General features: G+C 39.1%; 1 protein-coding gene across 1 annotated transcript in view; it reads left to right on the top strand.

The window, feature by feature from the left end:
* The first annotated feature begins 600 nt into the window (after positions 1-600).
* Positions 601-22,000, top strand: part of ZFYVE9 (zinc finger FYVE-type containing 9) — a 155,696-nt gene continuing 134,296 nt past the window's right edge. The window contains exons 1-2 of the mRNA XM_044674808.1: positions 601-662; positions 16,525-16,630. The gene's annotated coding sequence lies outside the window, so the exon portion shown is untranslated. The remainder of the gene's footprint in view (positions 663-16,524; positions 16,631-22,000) is intronic.

Here is a 22,000-nt window from a genome sequence, read left to right as displayed (position 1 = left end):
TATTTGGAGTCAGAGGTAGTGGCGGGGAGAGCATGCTGGACTTGGAGTCAAGATCAGAGTTCATATCCTGGCTCTGATACTAGCTGGGCTAAGTCACTTAAACTTTTCTTGCCTCAATTTCCTTATTTATTATAAAATGGAGGTAATAATTGTACCTTATAGTAAAGTAACTGTGCAAAATTCAACACTGCGTAAATATGAGCAGTTATTATCCCAGGTGAAACGATTTTGCCTCTAGGCAACTTAAATTTCCCCATTTAAAGTAAGAACTTTAGACGTGATGCTTTTTAAGGTCCTTTTCCACTTCAGTCCTCTGATCTTATTTAATTTCTTGATCTTCGGAGTGAGACAGGAGTTGTATTGACAGGAAGTGCTGTAAAAATGTAAAGAAAAACTAGAATGCCCAGGAGGATCTTAGAAATCAGAGAGAGGCCTAGAAGGATAGCCGGGATTGGGAGAGACAGCGAGGAAAGGGAAGAGCATTCTAAGAAGCAGCCTTGAAGTATGAGCATTGCACTGTCTGAAGGCTGGCGCTGTGGCCCTGCCCCAGAAGGGTTGTTTGTGTATTAGGTCTGGCTAGAAGGAGAATGAGCTGGCCTGATGGGCTCACGGGCTTCTGAACTGCCCGAAGCCAAGAGAGCACTTGAGGCTGCAGCCTGAGGGTGAGTTATTTTGTGTATTCCATGGGCTGAAGACTTTGATCAGTCTACCTTACAGAATTGTGGTAAACCAACAGTGGGACCTTGATAACCATCGCCATTTAGAGAGCCCTTGAATTAAGGTTTCTGAGTGCTTTACCTGTATTACCTTAATTGAATTTTATGATCAGATAACTAGTGAGTTAATTGTTCAGTTGCAGACCAAAGTTTAGTTATTTAGAATTTTAGAAATGTTACCATTTGAATATCTTCGGACCACTTAAACTGTAAAAATGTTGCCACCGATTCCTTTGGGGAATTTTCTTTGTCCATGTGTGAGAGCTGATCTCAGATTTGTTCTATTTTAGATATTTAATGATATTAACAGCTGCACCATAGACCTTGACTCGAGGATTTGTAAAATCTGTTGTTTTTGTTTGGTGCTTACCAGGAGGAAACCGCAGCTTTGTGCTTTGTCTTGTTTTAGCATGAGTAATCACTTTTGAAGGAGAATAAAATATTTGTGAAAGGTGCCAGATTGTTATCGTAGTAACTCAAGCTCTGTATAAATGTAGGACACAGCCATGGCAAAGTGCCTTCTTAACTTGCAACTCAGTCTCGATGGACAGCCGCAGTTTCCAGTGTTTTATTCTGTGAACACCTTTCAACAAAAAATGTCGTGTCTCCCCAGGGTAACTTAATATCCTCTTCATTATGTGCTTTTACAGTTATTCTGTTTGTGCTTACGTTAACGACAGTGATAACTTTTGCCCCCAAAGGCTCCAAATCAAAATGTACATGATTACAATTAAAAATATAAAATTTCATTCTTATAATTATGAAAACTACAAGTATAGAATTATAAAACTAATAATAAAAGAATTGCCGTTATTTTATATAGACATTCTCTAAGAATTAAAGTGATCCATAAAAACCTTGTATGTTTACTCTTATCTGCAAGATCATATTAAACTTTTTCATTTTACAGATTTTGTTGATTATAAATAACATTTTAAATGAAATAAGTTACAACTTGGAAGATATTTTAACTCAGTAATCATATAGTAACCTAATTTCAGTGTTGGACTTCTTTTAATTGGAAAAAAGATTTGCAGTATTTGACTCAACACCAGACAGTCTTAATTCTGTTTCTGCAATGAATTTTTTTTCTGTATTGAGATTTAATACAAGAAGGAGGTGAAAAATGCTTGTTTACACAAATACATGGTAGAAAACGGTAGGAGAATTTTAGAGGTTCTTTTACTGAAAGATGAAAATTTAAATATGATTATCTACTTACAATATAAGGTACTTTTCAACTGGATAATTATAGGTGCTATATTAGATAATAAATGTCCTTAAAGTGCCATGCATATGGGGCTTCATTTTTACAATATTTACATATAAACTAACCTTTGTAAGGAGAGAATCTCTTCAGATATGACTGTCTTCTCTTCTGTCACTGGCACATCGTCTGTGTTCTCACAGAAGCTACAGAACCATTTCTGAGGGTAGTCAACCAGTTCATCTCAGAATCCTTTAGACCAGGGGTAGGCAACCTTTTTGGCCGTGAGAGCCATAAACGCCACATTTTTTAAAATGTAATTTCGTGAAAGCCGTACAGTGCTCACAGTGCGGCTCCTGTAACAGCGCCTGAAAAAAAATTGACTTTATGGCTCCTGCAGAAAGAACCATACATTGCCAACCCCTGCTTTAGACTAAAAAATAGTAACTAAATGGAGGGTACTTCTAAATGGAGAAAGTTTTAATATTGTAATAAGAGACCATATTAGATTTGTTTTCTGCTGGACATTTGGGATGGTCCATGATGCTTTCAAGATGGCCTGTGATGTGCATAAACAGAGCATGCTTTTACACAACTTGGCATTTGTGCTGCAAGAACACAGATGGTCATAATATCTTGACCACATGCTTAGAGAGCTGATGAGGTACAATAAATCACAGAGTAGCAGAGAGGAAGGAGGGAACAACTTTTGTGCAACATATAGAATGCTGATGAGAGGGTGGTCCTTCATCTCACTGTCTTTTGGAAATTAACTTGCACTCTGTGAAGAACTTTTGTGACACTTTGGAATCAATTTGATGATGGGATGAGAAACTGTAAGAACATGCTGCACTTAATCAGAAAGGGACACAGTTTGCTGTAATTACTGTAGAGACCCCAAAATCTTTGTGACACGGTTGTGATGATTTTGAATCGCTGCAGAAACAAACCTATAGTGCTTCAAACATGTACATGTTTGTTGTCACTGAGGAAAGACATATTTTTAACAAAATTGGGTAATTATTTACTGCTTAAGATGCCATTAATGATCCCCTTGGGAACCACTGATCTACAAGAATAAAGTTTATCTTAGTTGCCCTCATTCTTTTGACTGCAGAAGTTCTTTTTATTTATTTTTTATTAAAAAAATTTTTTTAAACCCTTACCTTCCATCTTAGAATCAATACTGTGTATTGGTTCCAAGGCATTAGAGTGGTAAGGGCTAAGCAATGGGGACTAAGTGACTTGCCCAGGGTCACACAGCTAGGAAGTGTCTGAGGCCAGATATGAACTGTCTCTAGGCCTAGCTCTCAATTCACTGAGCAATCCAGTTGCCCCCAACAGGGGTTCTTTTGAAACATGTGTCTTCTGGTCGATATGGGGATCCCAAGAAAAGCAGAAGCAAGTCTCTGCTCCCAAGAACCTAACATTCAAATGAAGGAGACAACATGTAAATAATAATCACATACAAGATATTTACCAATAATGTTGAAGGGGAAGATATTCTAGTATTCAGGTAGACCAGAAAAGGCCTCCTCTTCGCTCTAAATCTTGTGATCCTAAATACCTTTCCAAGCCTCAATTTTCTCATTTATACAGAGGAATGGAGATTAAATTGTAGAAAGCATTTTTAAAGAGCTTACTGTGTACTAGGATAAGATATTTGACTACCTATCTTATAGGTGGTTGTGAGGAAAAGGCTTCCTAGACCTTAAAATAATATATAAATAAAAATATAATGACTTTTTCTAGCTAGGTGTGTCCTTAGGAATAGATTGGACCAGGAAGTCATTGCTGATGAACTGCAGCAGCCTCTTTCCACACACCCTCTGGGTGTCTGTTGCAATTACAGTTCTTTAAAGGTAGTGTTACTGTCCCTGTGTCATCTTTCTCAGCACACAGGATCTTAGCTCTGGGAGGTCATTCAGTGAGGAAGCACTTAAGATACACAGAAAGGCAAAAGACTGCCCCTCCCTCATAAAGTTCTCAATCGAATAATGGGGGAAACAGCAAGCAAATATGTAGAAACAAGCTAGAAGACAAATGGGAAATAGTAGAGGGAAGGCACCTGAAGTAAGGGGACTGGGAAAGGCTTCCTATAGAAGGTAAAAGGCAACTAGGAAGAGGTGAGAAGGGAGAGAATTTTAGGCATGGGAGACATCCAGAGAAAATGCCCAGAGGTGAGAAATGTAAGGAAGCCAGTATCATGGAGGAAAGGGGATAGGTGGGGAGGAAAGGAAGTATACAATACAAGAATAGGAAGTCAGAGTGCTTTGAACACCAGAGAATTTGGTTCCTGGAGGTGATGGAGAGCCACTGAAGTTTATTAAGTGTGTGGGTGACATGGTTGAACTGGCACTTTAGGAAAATCACTTTGGCATTCAAATGGAAGATGGCCTGGTGTGGGGAGAGACTGGAAGCAGGAAGACCTACCAGTAGGCTATGGCAGTAATTGAGCCATGAGGCAATGAGAGTGGTGGTGGTGTCAGAGAAGAGAAGGGGGTCCATTCAAGAGATATAAAGATGAAATCAACAGTAGATCAAATATGGGAGGCTGAGAGTGAAGAATCAAGGCTGGTGCTTAGGTCATAAGCCTGGGGGACTGAGAGGATCTATAAAAGTGAAATTTGGGAGATGTCATATTTAAATATATATATATATATATATATATATATATATATATATATATATATATGTATTTTCTGGACACAGGGAAATTATCAAACTACATTTCCCGTGGTCCAACGGGTTTCCGGTTCCAGTTCTTTGGGCGTGGGGAGGCCTACGTCTCCACGCAGAGAGGAGTTTAAATCTCCTGGGTTAGGAGGGATTTGCTCTCTTGGCCAGCAGACTCGGGAGGAGACAGGAGACAATTATGGCGAGGGCGGCGGTTTTGAATTCTTACAAGCGCGTGGTCTAATAACTTTATCTATCAGCATGGCTTTAATTAAATTACTAATTTATATTATTATAACAGCCTTTATTATTTTTCATATTTATAGGATCATGGCGTCCTTGACAAGAACAGGGAAGTTAAGAGGTGGTTGAGGATGAGTTTGGTTTTGGTTATGTTGAATCTAATGTCTCTTCCTTTTTAAATGCCTACTATGTGCTAGGCATTGTATGAGATGTGAAACTGGAGATCAGCATATAGGTTAGGACTGGATAAGGAGATTTGAGAATCATGAACATAGTAATGATAATTAAATCCAGGGGAGCTGATAATACTGATGTAGTATGTAAAGAGAAGAGGATCCAAGAAAGAGCCCCCACCCCAGTGCCTGTGGGGCACCCACAGTTAATGGATGTGACCTGGAGAAGGATCCAGCAAGAGACAGAGAAGGAGCAGCCTGATAGGTAGGAGGAAAATTAGGAGAGAAGAAAGTACCAAGGAAAAGAGAGTGATCATCAGTGTCAGAGACTGAATAGGGGGTCAAGAAGAATGAGGTTTGAGACAAGGCCATTGAATTTGGCAACTAAGAGGTAATTGATAACTTTGGAGAAATAATTTTTGGAGTAATGATGAGATCAGAAGTTAGATTATATAGGAGTTAAGAAGTGAAAAGAGAGGAAATGGAGGCACCTATTATAGATGGCTTTCTTAAAGAATTTAGCCATAAAGGGTAAATAAGATATAGGATGATAGTTAACAAGAATGGAAGAATCAAATGAGAATTTTTTTTGAGAATGAGAAGAGGAACTCCAGAGGACATCTAGTCCAGTCTTCATTTAAATTAGAATTCTCCCTATGACAATGGAGAAGTAGCTTCTGCTTTAAGATCTACAGTGAGAAAGAACCCATTACCTCCCACCTTTGGACAGCTCTCAGTGTGAGCAAGCAAGCTTTTCTTTCAAGCTTGAATAGTTACCTTCCTTCTTTTCTTTCTTTCCTTGTTCCCTCTAATTAACACTTGATTCTGCCCTTGGGGCCAAAGAAAACAAGTCTAAATCTCTTATTTTGAATTTCACTTATGTGTTAGCATGTTATTTTGCCTTGTTTTTACTTATAATACTATCTTATCTCATCATTTTTGGCCCCTCAGCCTATTACCAGGTGTTAGGGACAATGGACACTTATTTAAATAAATATTTGAATTAAATTGAATCCCTTATTAAAAGTAAAAGTAAACCATTCTGCTAGTTGTTAGGTGGTATCCTGGCTCAAATTACATTTTTGCTCCACCCACATATTTCACACATATTTTTGGATGCCCAGTGACTTGTTGCTGTAGAATCAGTTGGACTAATAAACCTGTTGCATGGAGATTTATCTGATATTAGCTATTTGTAATGTTTGGATTGGGACAACTGAATCCCATTTTTGCTCTTATCTAGATGCAGAACCTGATCTTTTTCTTTGTGATGGTTTTTGTGAATCCTCCAAACTGGTAAAAAGGCCTAAAATATTAGGGAACATAAATTATAGGGTTGCTCTTCCTTTCATTAAATACCTTGTGTGAGCTATTCTCCCCTGATATTTGAACCAGAGAATTCCATTTATTAAACACACAAAGAGTAGAAGAGTATGATGATTTTCCCTAGATATTTGAACCAAAGAATTCTGTTGACTAAACCTATAAAGAATAGAAGAATATGCTGCTTCACAGTAATTTAAGGGAGCAGAGGAGGGGAATGCTTTGCTTTCATAGAAAGAACATTGTAGGGGCAGCTAGGTGGCACAGTGGATAGAGAGGCAGGCCTAGAAACAGGAGGTCCTGGGTTCAAATCTGGTGTTAGACATTTCCTGGCTGAACGACTCTGGACAAGTCATTTAGCCCCAATTGCCTAGTCCTTACTGCTCTTTTTTCCTTGGAACTGATACATAGTATTGATTCTAAGACAGAAGGTAAGAGTAGAAAGAAGAAAAAAAGAAGAAATATTATACATGGATGATAAACCCTGAGGTTTGAGTTCTGTCTTTATTTCTACTTATCAGTACCTGCTGAGCTGAAAGGTTTTGAAGCTGGAAGGGCTCCTGGAGGTCATTTGGCTCTGCCCCTTCATTTTACAGTTGGGAGAGTGGAGACCCAGAGAATCAAGGGACTTGCCAAAGGTCACACAGACAGTCACGTAGCAGAACTAGAATTGAGAACAAGAAGCATCTCGCAATTCTAGGCCTCTTTATCCTGTTCTACTTTGCTTCCTTGTCTTGCCTTTGAGGGTTTTTCTTGTAGAATCAAGATACCCAGCACTACATACCTACCTTGTAGTCTTGCCATGGGTCTGAAATGATATTTCTAATACTTTCATTAAAGCTCATCAACCACACCAATATAAATTCAGAATGGGTGAATGACTTGAATATAAAGAAGGAAACTATAAGAAAATGAGCAGAACATAGAATAGTATCCCTGTCAGATCTATGGGAAAGGAAAGATTTTAAAACCAAGCAAGAGTTAGAAAAAATTACAAAATGTAAAATAAATAATTTTGATTATATTAAATTAAAAAGGTTTTGTACAAACAACAATGCAACCAAAATCAGAAGGGAAACAACAAACTGGGAAGAAATCTTTATAACAAAAAACTCTGACAGAGGTCTAATTACTCAAATATACAAGGAGCTAAATCAGTTGTATAAAAAATCAAGCCATTCCCCAATTGATAAATGGGCATGGGACATGAATAGGCATTTTTCAGATAAAGAAATCAAAACTACCAATAAGCACATGAGAAAGTGTTCTAAATCTCTAATAATCAGAGAAATGCAAATGAAAACAACTCTGAGGTACCACCTCACACCTAGCAGATTGGCTAAAATGACAGCAGGGGAGAGTAATGAATGCTGGAGGGGATGTGGCAAAATTGGGACATTAATGCATCGCTGGTGGAGTTGTGAATCGATCCAACATTTCTGGATGGCAATTTGGAACTATGCACAAAGAGCTCTAAAGGACTGCCTGCCCTTTGATCCAGCCATACCACTGCTGGGTTTGTACCCCAAAGAGATCATAGATAAAGATTTGTACAAAAATATTTTTTTGTACAAGTGGTGCTATTTGTGGTGGCAAAAAACTGGAAAACGAGGGTATGCCCTTCAATTGGGGAATGGCTGAAGAAATTGTGGTATATGCTGGTGATGGAATACTATTGTGCTCAAAGGAATAATAAACTGGAGGAATTCCATGTGAACTGGAAAGACCTCCAGGAATTGATGCAGAGTGAAAGGAGCAGAGCCAGAAGAACATTGTACACAGAGACTGATACACTGTGGTAAAATCGAATGTGAATAGACTTCTGTACTAGCAGCAGTGCAATGATCCAGGTCAATTCTGAAGGATTAATGGTAAAGAACACTACCCACATTCAGAGGAGGAGCTGCAGGAGTGGAAACACAGAAGAAACACAACCGCTTGAACACGTGGGTTGGTGCAGACATGATTGGGGATGTAGACCCGAAACGACCACACCAATGCAACTCTCAATAATAATGTAAATGAGTCTTGATTGATCACACATGTTAAAACCAGTGGAAATGTGCATTAGATATGGGGGTAGTGGTAAAGGGGAAAGTAAAAATAAGAATCATGTAACCATGGAAATTTTTTCTAAAAAATAAAATATTTAAATTAAAAAAAACTCATCAACCTTATTGCCTTTAATAAGCATCTCATATCAAATGAGGTAATGTATGTAAATCTTAATATAAAGGCAGACTGCTTTCATCATCATTATTATTATCCATGCTTTGGGATTTTTTTTTGTATGTGAAATTGCTTTGGAATCATTCACTTTTGGTATATAATAGTACTTTAGTACCAAAATTACTGTGAATGGGGATCAAGATAGACCAGCCACATAGTGAAATTCTTTTATGTAATGATTCATAGGAGAAGATTGTTCAGGACTCTAAAGGGAGAAAGGGAGGGAACAGACCACTGTTTTCTAAGTCAGAAAACATGGGTTTGAGATAGGGCTTTGCCACTAACCAGCTCACTGGAGACTGAACTAGTTTATTCAAAATGGGAAAACATTAACTCTCTGCTTTCCATTTCCAATGAATTCCCAGCTCATCTTCTTGATTTTCTTTTCTCCTTTGAATTTAGCCAGGATTTAAAAAATTGTTCTTGTCATCAATCTCTTGTCTTCGGTTGTAAACTCTTCCAGTTCATAGATTTCTACAAATTGCTTGCATTTAATATTTTAAATATCATCTTTATTCTTGTCATTTTTCTTCTCAGATTTATTTTTTTTGTCCCTCTTGGCCTTCTTTTCATTTTGTTATATTTCAGTTTTTAACCTTCCTTCTCTTCTATGCCTCAGGAAAAAAGAGTTTTTTTTGAATCCCCTAAAAATAAGGAAACTGAGTCCCAGAAAAATTAATGTCTTGTTCAAGGTCACACAAATAGTAAGTAATAAGTAAATGAGATAGAATCAGAACTCATATTTTTCTTACTTTATCTTCCTGTCTTTCAAATGTCCAAATTGGAAAGTTACAAAATAGTTAGCTGAACTTTTAAGCAATGAAAATTCATGTACCTCCTTTTTACTTATTAACTAACCCTTGATTCCTTATCTTCTTGGGCAGACATCATCTTGATTTTAAATTTCAGTTACTTAACTTTTTACTTTCAAATCCTGAAAATGGAAATATGTGATAAAAATATAAGGAGTAGAAAATAACCTTATTTTTCTCAGACATGAGTCAGAAGAGACATTAAAAATACAAATTTCCAGAAAATACTAGTTTCTAACTTGCTGATGTCATGTCCTTATCTTCTATTCATTTCTCAGGTCCTTCCAATCTGGTGGCCACATCTACTCTTTACTGAAACAACACATTTCAAAGTCGTCACTGACCTTGTGGTGAAATCCATTGGCCTTTTTTTTAGTGTTCATCTTCTGTGGCCCTGTGTACCCACCCCCTTTTTATCCTCACCTTTTTCCTTAGCTTTCTTCTCAGTGCACTTTCCCTTCTTCTCTGATTGTACTTTCTCTGTATTCTTGGTTTTCTTTGCTCATACCTTTTAAATATAAACATCTCCTCACGGCATAGTCCTTTCCCATCTTCCCTCTATCCTTCCTTGGTTAGACCATCTTCTTCCAAAGCTTTTGTGATCACCTCTAAAATCTTCTCTTCCATCCAAGATCCCTCCTGACCACCTCTTTGGATTATGGTGAGCTTTTCAGATTATTCCAATATCGTCTCTATTTTTAGGGGTAGCTTCCAGGTCGTGTGTGATCTTGACTACGTAGAGTTCTTTGATATTTGAAATATTTTTTGTAGGTGCTTGCAGGACTTTTACTTTGATGTGAGAGCCATGGATTTTGGCTATGGATTTCCTCTAACTTCTTCTAGGGTTCTTTGCAGGAGATAATCTGGGGATTCTTTCTTTTGCTTTCTAGTTCTACTGGATCTGGATAGTTTTCATTCATGATTGCTTGAAATACAATATCCATGCTCATGGTTTTCAGGGAGTTAAATGTTTAATTATCTTCTTCTGACCTATTTTTGGATATTAGATATCTTTCATTGTCTTATATCTCTATGTTCTAATCTTTCATTGATTTTTTTAGTTATTTTATCCTAATTTTCAGGGAGTCCATTGCTTGGGTAAAGTTTGCCACTTTCTCTTTCAAGTTGTTTATTCTTTTTCCAGAGAATTTTCTTTTCTCTTTTCTCCAGGGTTTTATTTCTTGCTTCATTTATTCTAGGTATTAATGTGGCCTTTGTGGAAAATCCATTTTTGTCCTTTGATTCGGTGTTTGCAGGTGTTATTTAGTCCAACATTGGTGAAGTATTGGCACATGTACCTTAGCTGGCACTCTGGGAGCTGCTCTGTCCCCCTCTTTCCAGCGACTGAGGATATTTTTTGCATGCCCCACCCCTCTGTCCAGCTGCCCAAAGCAAGCACTTCCAATCTCTCTGGTAATGGGGGTGGGAGTGGGGATTTACAGACAGCTTGAATTAGGGCACTCAAATAAAACCTTCAACAAGGCTAAGTTAGTCTCTGTTTCTTTGGGGGGGGAATCTGTAGTGTAGATGAATAGTATTTGATACTGATTGGAGTTTAGTTTTATTCATCTCTCCAGCTTTAGTTCCTGAATTTGGAACTTTGTGCTAGGAACAGTCTCTGTTTTTTAATGCACTTTTTAAAAATAATTTTTAGTTTTTAGAAACGTTATCATGGTTACATGATTCATGTTCTTACTTTCTCCTCCATTCCCCCCCCCGACCCCCCACCCATAGCCTATGTCTTAATGCACTTTTGAGTAGATTGCCTTGCCCAGGGATACCTTCAGGTTCCTGTGCTGAACTTGTCCCTCAGCTTTTACATTCCCGCCTCCTACCCACCCCCCTGGACTGCAAGGCACAGAATGCTAGATTGCTACTTCAGAGCTCTTGTCTCTGAGCTTTTCAGCTTGAAAGGTTGCTTACATTCTCTCCCCTCCTCTTTTTCTCAGGGGGATCTGTTGGTTTTACTGGACTTGGAGGCAAGGGCAAGGACCTCTAACTGTTTTCCAGTCTCACTGGAAGACTACTCTCTTCTGGGTTTTGTTTTTTGTTTTTTTAAATTTACCCTCTGTCTTAGAATTGATACTAAGTATGGGTTCTAAGGCAGAGGAGCAGTAATGGCTAGGCAATTGGGATTAAGTGACTTGCCTGTGTCACATAGCTAGGAAGTGTCCATTTGTAGTACAAAAGAGGAAGATTTAAAGTTCCCAACCGATCATAAAGTTCTTGAGACATATGGGTAATTTTTCTTCCTACCACATTCTTTACAAATTAAAAATTGCTTTGCATAAGGTTAACAGATTTTAAGATACTTTTAACTTTCACACAAAGATTGTTTAACTTTGAATTTATAAACTACATGTTCAAATACATAAAAGAGTTTCATGACACAACACACTGCTGTTTTGAGCTTATACCAGCTGATGTTAATGGTTGCAGATCACACCTGTATTAACATTCATTACATTTCAATTCATATTTTATCTAATTTGTTCATTCCATATTAAATAATGCTATTCTGTATTCCTTGTCAGAACTTTCATCTTGCTTTTGACTTTGATTTGAACCTTGATTTTATTGAATAATTAGATCTATTATGTAGGAACTGTGTCTGAAAGTATTAAATAATTTTGGCCATTGTTTGGTAGACCTCCTTCTAGAATCAGCTTATAACCCCTTCTAGACTCTCCCTGGGGCTGTTACGGACCTATATTTTGGAAAAAAGCTTTTTACAAACACCTTTCGACCTGACACACCCATCTAATGTGTTGATTATAGATTTCCTTGATTAGCTCTTACATGGAGCACTTTAGGCCATCATTCAAAACATGATGCTGCCTCCTCATGCTTCTCATGTACCTCTCCTTGGCCCTTTCAGTCACTTATACTTTAATTCCATTGATTTATGCTGTTGCAATACATCCAGCCATGGAGCTTCATAGGAAGAACATTTATGTGAGAAGACTGGAGAGAGGCAGCTAGGTGGTTCAGTGGATAGAATCATGTCTAGGGTTGGGAAGTCTTGGATTCAAATATGACCTCACACATGTCCATAAGCTGTGTGATCCTGGGGAAGTCACTCGACTCCTTGCCCAGCCCTTATTCTTCTGCCTTAGAACTGATATTTAATATCAACTCTAAAACAGAAGATAAAGGTTAAAAAAAAACTGGAGAAATTTGAGATCAGAAATGCACTATGCATATTTTCAAATGAATTCCAGCCTAATTTTTATATTAATTGTTCTTGACATCATGCTGGTGGCATATTTTAAAAAGAGAGCATTTTCCCACATAGTCATCAAATACTGTTACTTTACTTTATCTTCATAACAGCCCTGAAAGATGGGTTCTGTTATTATCATTCTCACTTTACAAATGAGGAAACTGAGGCAGGCAGTGGTGAAGTGATTTGTCTAGGATCATAGAGCTAGTAAGTATCCGAGGCTGGATTTGAACTAGTCTTCTTGACTCATTTCTGGTGCTCTCTCTTCTGCGCCAGGGCTTTTTAGGTGATGAAATGAGTTCTGTCTCAGATGGCCTCTTGGAAGTGGCTTTGTCCTGAAGCTGTTAAGGAATGTGGGTGACTTGTCCACAGGGATTTCTGTTCTCAATGAGGTGTGGTTTGAAAGCAGGTCCGGTGGCTAGGGGGACACTTCTGTTTGCAAGGCTCTTCGGTTCAGGGGAGTGGGCTGCCTCCATTAGGGTCTGAGAGGAGAAGGTGATCAAGATGGTATTCGTGTTGTGCTGCCTGCTGTCTCTCCCTCAGGCTAGCTTGCTGCTTCAGTTAGGCTGGTGTGCCTTCCCTGAGAAATTAAGTGGCTTTGGGGTCATGCACAGACAGTATGAGGCAGTGAACCTAGGCCTTGTTAGCTCCAGGGCAGACTTTCCGCCATCTGCACCAGGCTTCCTCCTCAGACTTTATATTGTCCTTATAAATTCCATCACATTTGATTTGACAATTTCAGTAGTGGAGTCTTTTAGGTTCCTGCCTTGTTGTCTTTCCCAGTTTTGTGTCAGCTGCAAATTTGATATGCATTCCTTCCATAGGTGTCTTTATCTTAATCAGAGACAAAATTTAGTAGCACAGGCCTAAATATAGATCCCCGAGATACTTCATTATAGACATCCTTCCAAGTTGTCTTCTTTCGTGGGCATCCGTTTTCTTAGTAAAGCGAGGGGGTTGAGGAAGATGATTTCTAAAGCTCCTACTCTTTTTGTAAACATTATCTTTTATTTGATGAATTTCCTCAGTGGAAAGAGCTATGGATTTTACAACCTGAGGAATCTTGCCTCATTTGTACTTACCTATGTGACCCAGGGAATTAACTTTTAATAGTAATGTTACTTGTAATATAAGTTATATGGTCTGTAAGGCAGTTTACAAGTATTATCTAATTTAATCTTACAATAATCCTGGGAAGTGGTGCTAATATTACCCCCATTTTACAGATGAGGAAACTCAGGCACCAAGGTTTTTTTTTAAACCCTTACCTTTCATCTTAGAATCAATACCAAGTATTGGTTCCAAAGCAGAGTGTGATAAAGGCTAGGCAGTTGAGTTAAGTGACTTGCCCAGGGTCACACAACTAGGAAGTGTCTAAGGTCAAATTGGAAATCAAGACCTCCTGAATCTAGGCTTGGAGCTCTAGTCATTGAGCCACCTACCTGCTCAGTAGCAGAGGTTTTAAGTGACTTACTCAGGGTCACACAGGCAGTAAGTAACGAAGATCCGATCTGAATTCAGGTCTTCCTGTTACCAGGTCCAGCACTCTGGGTCACCTAATTTTTTCTTATCTGCTCTAGACTATAGATTTCTCAAGTAAAGCCAAGTCTATAAGCATTTATCAAATGCTTGATATGTGTGAGGCACTATGAAAATGAATAGAATCAGGATATGGAATACTTTGTGTGAAGATGAGGAGATAGACATCACTTCATCCTAGAATATATGGGAGCATGTAAGATGTGGAGGGAGTCTCGTTGTGAGCCAGACCAAAGGGTTTATGCTTTTTTTTGGAGATGATAGGAAGCCACTGGAGTTGAATCAGGATGATGACATGCTCAGACTGTGCTCTAGTAAGGTCATTTTGACAGCTGAGTTGAGGATAGATTGGAGTGAAGAGAGACTTGGCCTAGTGGATAGAGGAAGATCTGTCAAAGAAACAAAGAAGGGGCCAGCAAAGTAGCTTGTTGGAGAGAGTGCTGATCCTAGAGTCAGGAAAACCCATATTCAGATCTGGCCTCAGACAGTATCTTTATGATCCTGGACAAGTCACTTTACACTATTTGCCTTTTAAAAAAAGGGAAAAAAGAAACAGGAAAAGAAAGTCAGATGAATAAGAACCAGAAGAGCACAGTGTCACAAAAACGTAGAGAGAGATAACACCTCACATGTATCAAAGTGGCTAATATGACCAAAAAGGAAAGCAATAAATGTTTGGAGGGGGATTGGGGATGAGGTGGGGATTGGGACACTAATGTGCTGTTGGTGAAACTATCACCTAATACAGCCATTCTGGAGAGCAACCTGGAACCACACCTGAAGGGTCACAAAACTATGCATAACTTTTGACCCAGCAATATTACTATTGGGACACTATTCCAAAGAGATCAGAGATAAAAGGACCTATTTGTAAAAAATCTTTTTAGCAGCCCTTTTTATAGTGGCAAAGAATTGGAAACTGAGTGGGAATCCACTGGAGAAAGGCGGAACAAGATCTGGTATATGGCTGTAATGGAATAGTATTGAGACATAAGAAATGATGAACAGGATAAGCTAAGAAAACCTGAACTTATATGAACTGATGCCAAGTGAAGTGAGCAGAACCAAGGGAACATTGTATTCAGGAACAGAAATAACATATGATGATCAACTAAAGGACAAAACTTATCAGCAAAACAAAGTTTTAAGATAACCCCAAGAGATTCATGATAAAAACAAAAACAAAAACAAAAAAAACAACCGACTATCCCCAACCAAAGAAGGAACTGTTGGAATCTGATGGCAAATCAAAACACGCCCTTTTAAATTTATTTCATTTATGAGTTTTTTTTATTGTATGTGTGATATGCATCTCCATTCATGACATGAGGAATATGAAAACATATATTTCTTTAAAGCACAACTATAGCCTATATGAGACTATTTACTACCTGGGTGGGGCAGGGAGGAAGGGAGAGAATCTAAATCACAAAATGTCAGAAAACAATTGTCAGAAATTGTTCCTACATGTAATTGAAAAAATAAAACTAAAAAACAAAAACCTAGAGAAAAGAGTACTTAGAAGAAGAGGATGATTGACAGTGTTGTCAAGTGAAGAAGATGTACTGGATGGAACCTGAGCTTTCTTTTAGCTCCAAATCTTGTAATTGATTATATGTAGAAGACCGGAGACGCATATTTTCAGTCATAAATTATCATCTTTTTAAAAATCCTAGACTAGGTTTGACTCAACCCCTAGTAACTCTGATATGTGAATCAGTGGTGGATATTCAAGTAGGGTATTACAACTTTATGAATATCAGTAAATATTTAGGAGGAAAGAGGTTTTGACAAAGACCTTTCCGTTTGTATTCCTTTGCTGGCAGGAGGTCATGTTGGTGTAAGATTAGATGCTTCCAGACAGAGAAGAAGACTGGCATCATAAGAAAGGCCATTTGGAGGAAAAACAGTTGTTTGGCAATAAAATTCACAGCAGGAAGCTTTTGAAAGGCAACACAAGCATTCTCTGTGTGTGCAGGATCATGCTAACAGCTGCCATTCTTGTTTAGCAGCCGCTTTGTTAGCTCTCAATTCTTGGAAGGTCTATTGTAATATAAAATAATTGACTGTGTACTTGTAGTTTCATGAATTAGCGGTCCAGTCAAGGTCACTGGGGAGACAATAACTGCCTTGGTCTGTTCAAGCTGGGAGCAAAAACATCAGAACTGCACATTGACACATTGACACATTGGACCATCAGCCCTTTTACACAAAATAAACCACGTTTACTTTTAGATTCTATGGGACTTAGATCTTTGACTGGGAAAGTATAAGGGGTTGAGTCCCCAAACTCTTATTTGTATGGCACATGACAGATAAGATATCAGAAGAATGAAGGTTTCTGACTTTAGCAGATGTAATGGGCAATGTGTTTTTCCTTTAGGAGCAAATTGAACTCAGTGAAATCCGCAAGACTGCCGATGGGGCTACTGACACCATGCAGAAGCATAGAGTCTTTTTCTTATCTCGTGTGTGAGGGAGGAAAAAAGGTAAGAAAATCGTTATTTCTAATTTTTATTATTTAGGCCATATAGAACAGTGCATACCCTGTTTAGTGGCTCTTATAGTCTCAGCATCAGTTCTGTGTTCAAGATGCTTCCTAGTTCACATTATCACGAAGGTTTATTTTTGTCTAAAAATTGCCTGCCTGTTTCTGCACTGCCTTTAGGTTCCAGCTGGATATATCATTGACTTTTGTCCACAAGCCCACTTATTAATACTCTAGGAGGAGAATTCACTCTTGCCTAGAGTCAAAGAGTTTTTACTTTTGCTTAAGCTTGTTAGATGGTGAAATTCTACAGAGTCGAGGAGCCCTGGAGGGGGCCTCAGGAATCTCAGAGGCCATTAGTTTCTAAGCTTTTCTGAATGTCCGCATCAGCAAAAATATTTGAGCAGCACTCCACCCCCCAGTATGTGTATGTATGTATAAATTCTGGATGTACTACTAGAGGAACAATTGTGCACATTATAAAACTTTTCAAAAGGATGAAACGGAGGAATATTTCAGGGGGAACAGGATGCAGGGAGTAGCAATAATTATGCTAGAGTTGGGGAGGAAAGACTGTGAGCCAGGCACCAGACTCCATAAGGGAAATCTGGAGAGGAGTTTATTGTTTTGCCCTCTAGTCAGAAGGAAGAGGCTGTTTCCTGGGCCCTCATCTCCTGTCTGAATTATCTCTTCGTGACTTTGTCAGTACCCCTCTGCTTAATTCTTATATACTGCTGTCCCCTCTGTCCCCATAATCAATTCCTGTTTCTCCTGAGCTACCTTTCATCCCTTATCACTTACTGCATATTGGGCATTGCAGACTGCCTGCCATGGAGGTATCTTAAATCATGAGGTCCCAAACATTCTCTTTACCTCCAGATCCTACCCGCTTCCAAACATCTCTGTTTCTGGCTAACGTTCTTCCACTCTCCCAGGTTCTTGACCTCAACGTCATCCTTAATTCCTCGCTTACTTCATTTAAAACAGTCATTTGCCAAGTCTGGCTGTTTCTACCTCCTTCTACATCACTTACACGCTCATTGCCTTTGTTCAGCCATTTGTATCTTGTGTAGATTAGTGCAGCAGACTCCAAACTGGTTTCTCTTCCTCAAGTCTCTCCCGCTCCTGTCCATCCTCCACACTACTGTCAAAATAATTTTTCTTATGAGCAGATAGAATGAGCCAGGCCTGGAGTTGGGGGGACCTGGAATGAAATCTGGCTTCAGACACTTCCTACCTGTGTGACCCTGGGAAAGTCACTTAATCCTGCCTCCCTCCCCCCACCATTGTCTAGCCTTTGTTGATCTTCTGTCTTGGAACTGTTACTAAGATAGGAGGTGAGGGTTTAAAAAAAAAAAAGAGCAGCTAGGACCAGGTTATTCTACTCAGGAAACTTTAATGGCTACTCATTGCTTTAGTATAAAATATAAACTACTGTGTTTGGTTTTTAAAATCTTTTACGATCTCACCCTGACCTACCTTTGCTCCCATAAGTTTAATTATCATCTCTCTGCAGATGATTCCCAGATCTACAGGTCCAATTCTAACTACTCTTCTGAGCTCTAGTCCCATATGATCTATTGCCTTCTGGAATGCTGGCTATACTGGAGGCATCACAAATAGGCTTATTATCTTTCCCCTCTTCCAAACTTCCTTATTATCTTTGAGGACACGACCAACCTCTCAGAGAAGCAGGCATGCAACTTTGGTGTCATCCTTGATTCCTCCCTTCTGTTAACTTCACATATCCGATCTGTGGCTAAATCTTATCCTCTGTGCCTTCAGAAGACTTTATATACATCACCTTCCCAGTGCCAGCCTTCATCACCTCTTACTTGGACTATTGCAAACTGTTCATCTGGTGGTGAGCCAAATTGTTCAAATTAAAATGCCTAACATTTTCCAAGTTGTAAATTATTTCATTTAAATGTGGTTTATATTTAAAAAATTTGTAGAATAAAGAAATGTAGTAGAGTGTCTTGCAGATAACAGCATGTGAGGTCTTGCCGGAGTACTACTTTTAATTCTCACAAAAGGTTCCACATAAACTATTCAGAAGTATTTGATAGCTGGAGCTTTATCGTTTTATATTTATCACTTTCATAACTATGGATAGCATAAAAATCTTATATTTTATAGTTATAAACTTTAATTGGAAGCCTTTTGGGGGCAGAAGTTTTCTTTATGGTTACTGTAAGCATTTTCTGAATAAATATAAAAGAATAAATTTGCAAACCAGCAGTTTGTAACATTTTTTTAAACCCTTACTTTCTGTTTTAGAATCAATACTTAGTTTCTGAGTATCTGTTCCAAGGCAGAAGAGCAGCCAGAACTAGGCAGTGGAGGTAAAGTGACTAGCTAGGAAGTGTCTGAGGCTAGATTTTAACCCAGGACTTCCTTTCTCCAGACCTGGCACTCAATCCACTCTGCTATGTAGCTGCTCCTACTTTTTTTTTTTTTTTTTTTTTTTTTTTTTTTTTTTTTTGTTAAAAGGGGCTCCAGGAACAAAAAATGTTGGAAAGCAGAGCTCTAAAAGAAAGCTTTCAGTGCCTATGGTACTGTCTGGAGGAGAAGCAGAGGATTAGAAAGAGTGGAAGTGTTGGTAAGATCCCAGACACATTCAGATGCTGAGTGTGAGATCTTAAGTCTGTAGTACTGTGAGATCTTAAGAAAGCATTTTCTTCATCTTACTACTGCTTTATGGATGACAAAATGCACAGATTAAGTGACTTACCCAAGGTCACACAGCAAATAAGTGGAACCCAGGATTGGAATGTGGGTCCTCTGTCCACATCAGTTACTCTGCCCACACACTTATTACCAGCCTAGGAACAGAAATGGGCCAGCATCATTGCTTGTGATGATCTCCACATTGGAACACTGGCCAACACAAAAGAGGAAGAACAGAATGCTGTCCCATTGCCCTGTAGAAACAAAGAGCCTGAGAATCTAAAGAAGCCTTCTAGAGTGGCCTGGGCACATGGGATCGCCACCATGTTCTGAGTATGAGTAGCATGGAGACAGTAGGGGTCAGTGGGAAGAACACAGGAGGCCCTGGGCTTCCCTGCTGGCTCCACATCTACTCCTTGTGGGCAAGGCGTTTCCCCTCTCTAAATCTGAGTTTTCTCCTCTATAAAACAAGAGGATTGAACTGTCAGTGATTAATGGGCAAATTTGATGAAGTGCCTACTATGTGCCATTCTCTGTGCTCTGGGAATGGGAAGGATGATTTCTCCTCCAGGCTCACAGATTGACTAGCAGGCTAACTCTGGGCAAGCTAACTGATTTCTCTCACCCCATTTCCTTATCTAGAAAATGTCAACAATAATAGCACCTTATGGCACAGGGTTTTTGTGACGCGCAAATAAAAGGGATGCCGAGTGCTTTGCAAAACTTAAAGTGTTCTGTGAATGCTTTCTATTGTTAGGTCGGTTTTGAGTGCTGAAACATTTAACAGTGCCAAGGACTCGGGCGACTCTTTTCTGGGTCTGTGATAGCTGTGGCTGCTGAATTCCTGCAGAATTATTAGTGTTTCCCCAAGGGTCCCAAACTGGGATGCTGCTTGCTGGGGCTGAGCTAGAAGTAGTGCTGCTGGTGTAATGGGCACTGCTCTTCCCAGGGCTCACAAGCTCAGGGGCTCGTCACTGGAGATGTTTGGCAGTTCAGTGGCCCCTTTTGAGGACGAGCTGGAAGAAGGGCCAGTGATCTGAGGGCTCAGGGTTCTTTTCAGTGGGGGTGGGGGTAGGGGATGGCCCAGGTTATGACAGTGGTTTGACCTACCTGGTACTTGTTGCCTCCTGTGAGGTGCTTAGGGTGACTTGCTGCTTCAGCTGGACTAGCTTGCCCGCCCAGTCAGTCTCTGTTCTCAAAGAGCTTACAGCTTAAGGAGAGAGAAAGAGACAGAGGTGTAGGAATAATGCAGGTCTTTTTAAACCTTTTCATTCCTCTTGAAACTTCCCGTGGCTTCTCCCTCATCTCACTCTCTTTGCTGAGAACCTTGCTTCATATTTTGCTAAAAAAATTGAACCCATTCATCAAAAATTCTCTTTTCTTCCCTCCTCTTCTCATATTTTCCAGATGCCTTCTGACACTTTTTCCTTTTTCACCTGTGTCACATGAAGAAGTGCCCTTTTTCCTTGACAAAGGTAACCCTTGTACATTCACGTGATCCTATTTCTTTCCTCCTTCTCAAAGAGTTTGGCCCCATCTCACATCCCAAACCTTTCCCTTCAACCTAACTTTAAAGGTTTCCCCGTTTACTGGCTGCTTCTCTACCACAAAGAAATATGCTCAGGGCTCCCCAGTTCTCAAAAACTCATTCCCTGATAGCATCCATCCCTGCCAGCTATCTTCTCATATCTTTACTTTGTTTCCTCTTACTGTCTTCTTAACTCTGGTTTCTGACCTCATTACCCAAAGTAGACTATTTCTTCATTTTCAGCTCTAATGGCCTTTTTCTGTCCTTATCCTTTTTAATCTTTCTGTATCCTTTGATGTGGTTTTTTACTTTCTTCTCCTTGATATTATTTACTCTCTCCTGGTTCTCCCCCTTCATTTCTTTTTAAAAAATTTTTATTTTGAATATTTTCCCCTAGTTACATATTTCATGTACTTTTCCTCTTCCCCAAAACCCCCTAACCTCCCTTAGCTGACGCACAATTCCACTGGGTTTTACATGTATCATTGATCAAGGCCCAATTCCATATTATTGATAGTTGGACTAGAGTCATTGTTTATTGTCTTCATCCCCAATAATATCCCCATCAGCCCATGTGTTCAAGCAGTTGTTTTTCTTCTGTGTTTCTCCTCATATCTGACTACTTCTTCGTCTTCTTTGCTGAATCTGTATTCTGGCCATTCCCATTTGCTAGTTGTGGGTGTCACATAGGGTTGTTTTGGGCTTCCTCCACACATCCCTCTATGTTATTTCATTTAGTAATCTCATTGGCTCCCATGAATTCAATTGTCATCTGTAGCCTGATGATTCTTAAATCTATTCTTCTGGTGCCAACCTCACTGTGACCTCTAGTCTCTCATTTCCATCTTGAACTTGAGGTCCTTTAGTCATATATATATATTTTTATTTTAAACCCTTAACTTCTCTGTATTGACTTATAGGTGGAGGATTGGTAAGGGTAGGCAATGGGGGTCAAGTGACTTGCCCAGGGTCACACAGCTGGGAAGTGTCTGAGGCCGGATTTGAACCCAGAACCTCCCGCCTCTAGGCCTGGCTCTTAATCCACTGAGCTACCCAGCTGCCCCCCCCCCCTTAGTCATATTTTTAAAAATTAAATTTTATTTTATTTTATTTTATTTTTATTTTTTTAAAATTTAAACATTTATTAATATTCATTTTTAATATGGTTACATG

Source organism: Gracilinanus agilis, chromosome 4 (assembly GCF_016433145.1).
Source record: "Gracilinanus agilis isolate LMUSP501 chromosome 4, AgileGrace, whole genome shotgun sequence".
NCBI lineage: Eukaryota > Metazoa > Chordata > Mammalia > Didelphimorphia > Didelphidae > Gracilinanus > Gracilinanus agilis.
The sequence above is the reverse complement of the archived record's forward strand: the minus strand, read 5'-3'. Positions and strand labels throughout refer to the sequence as shown.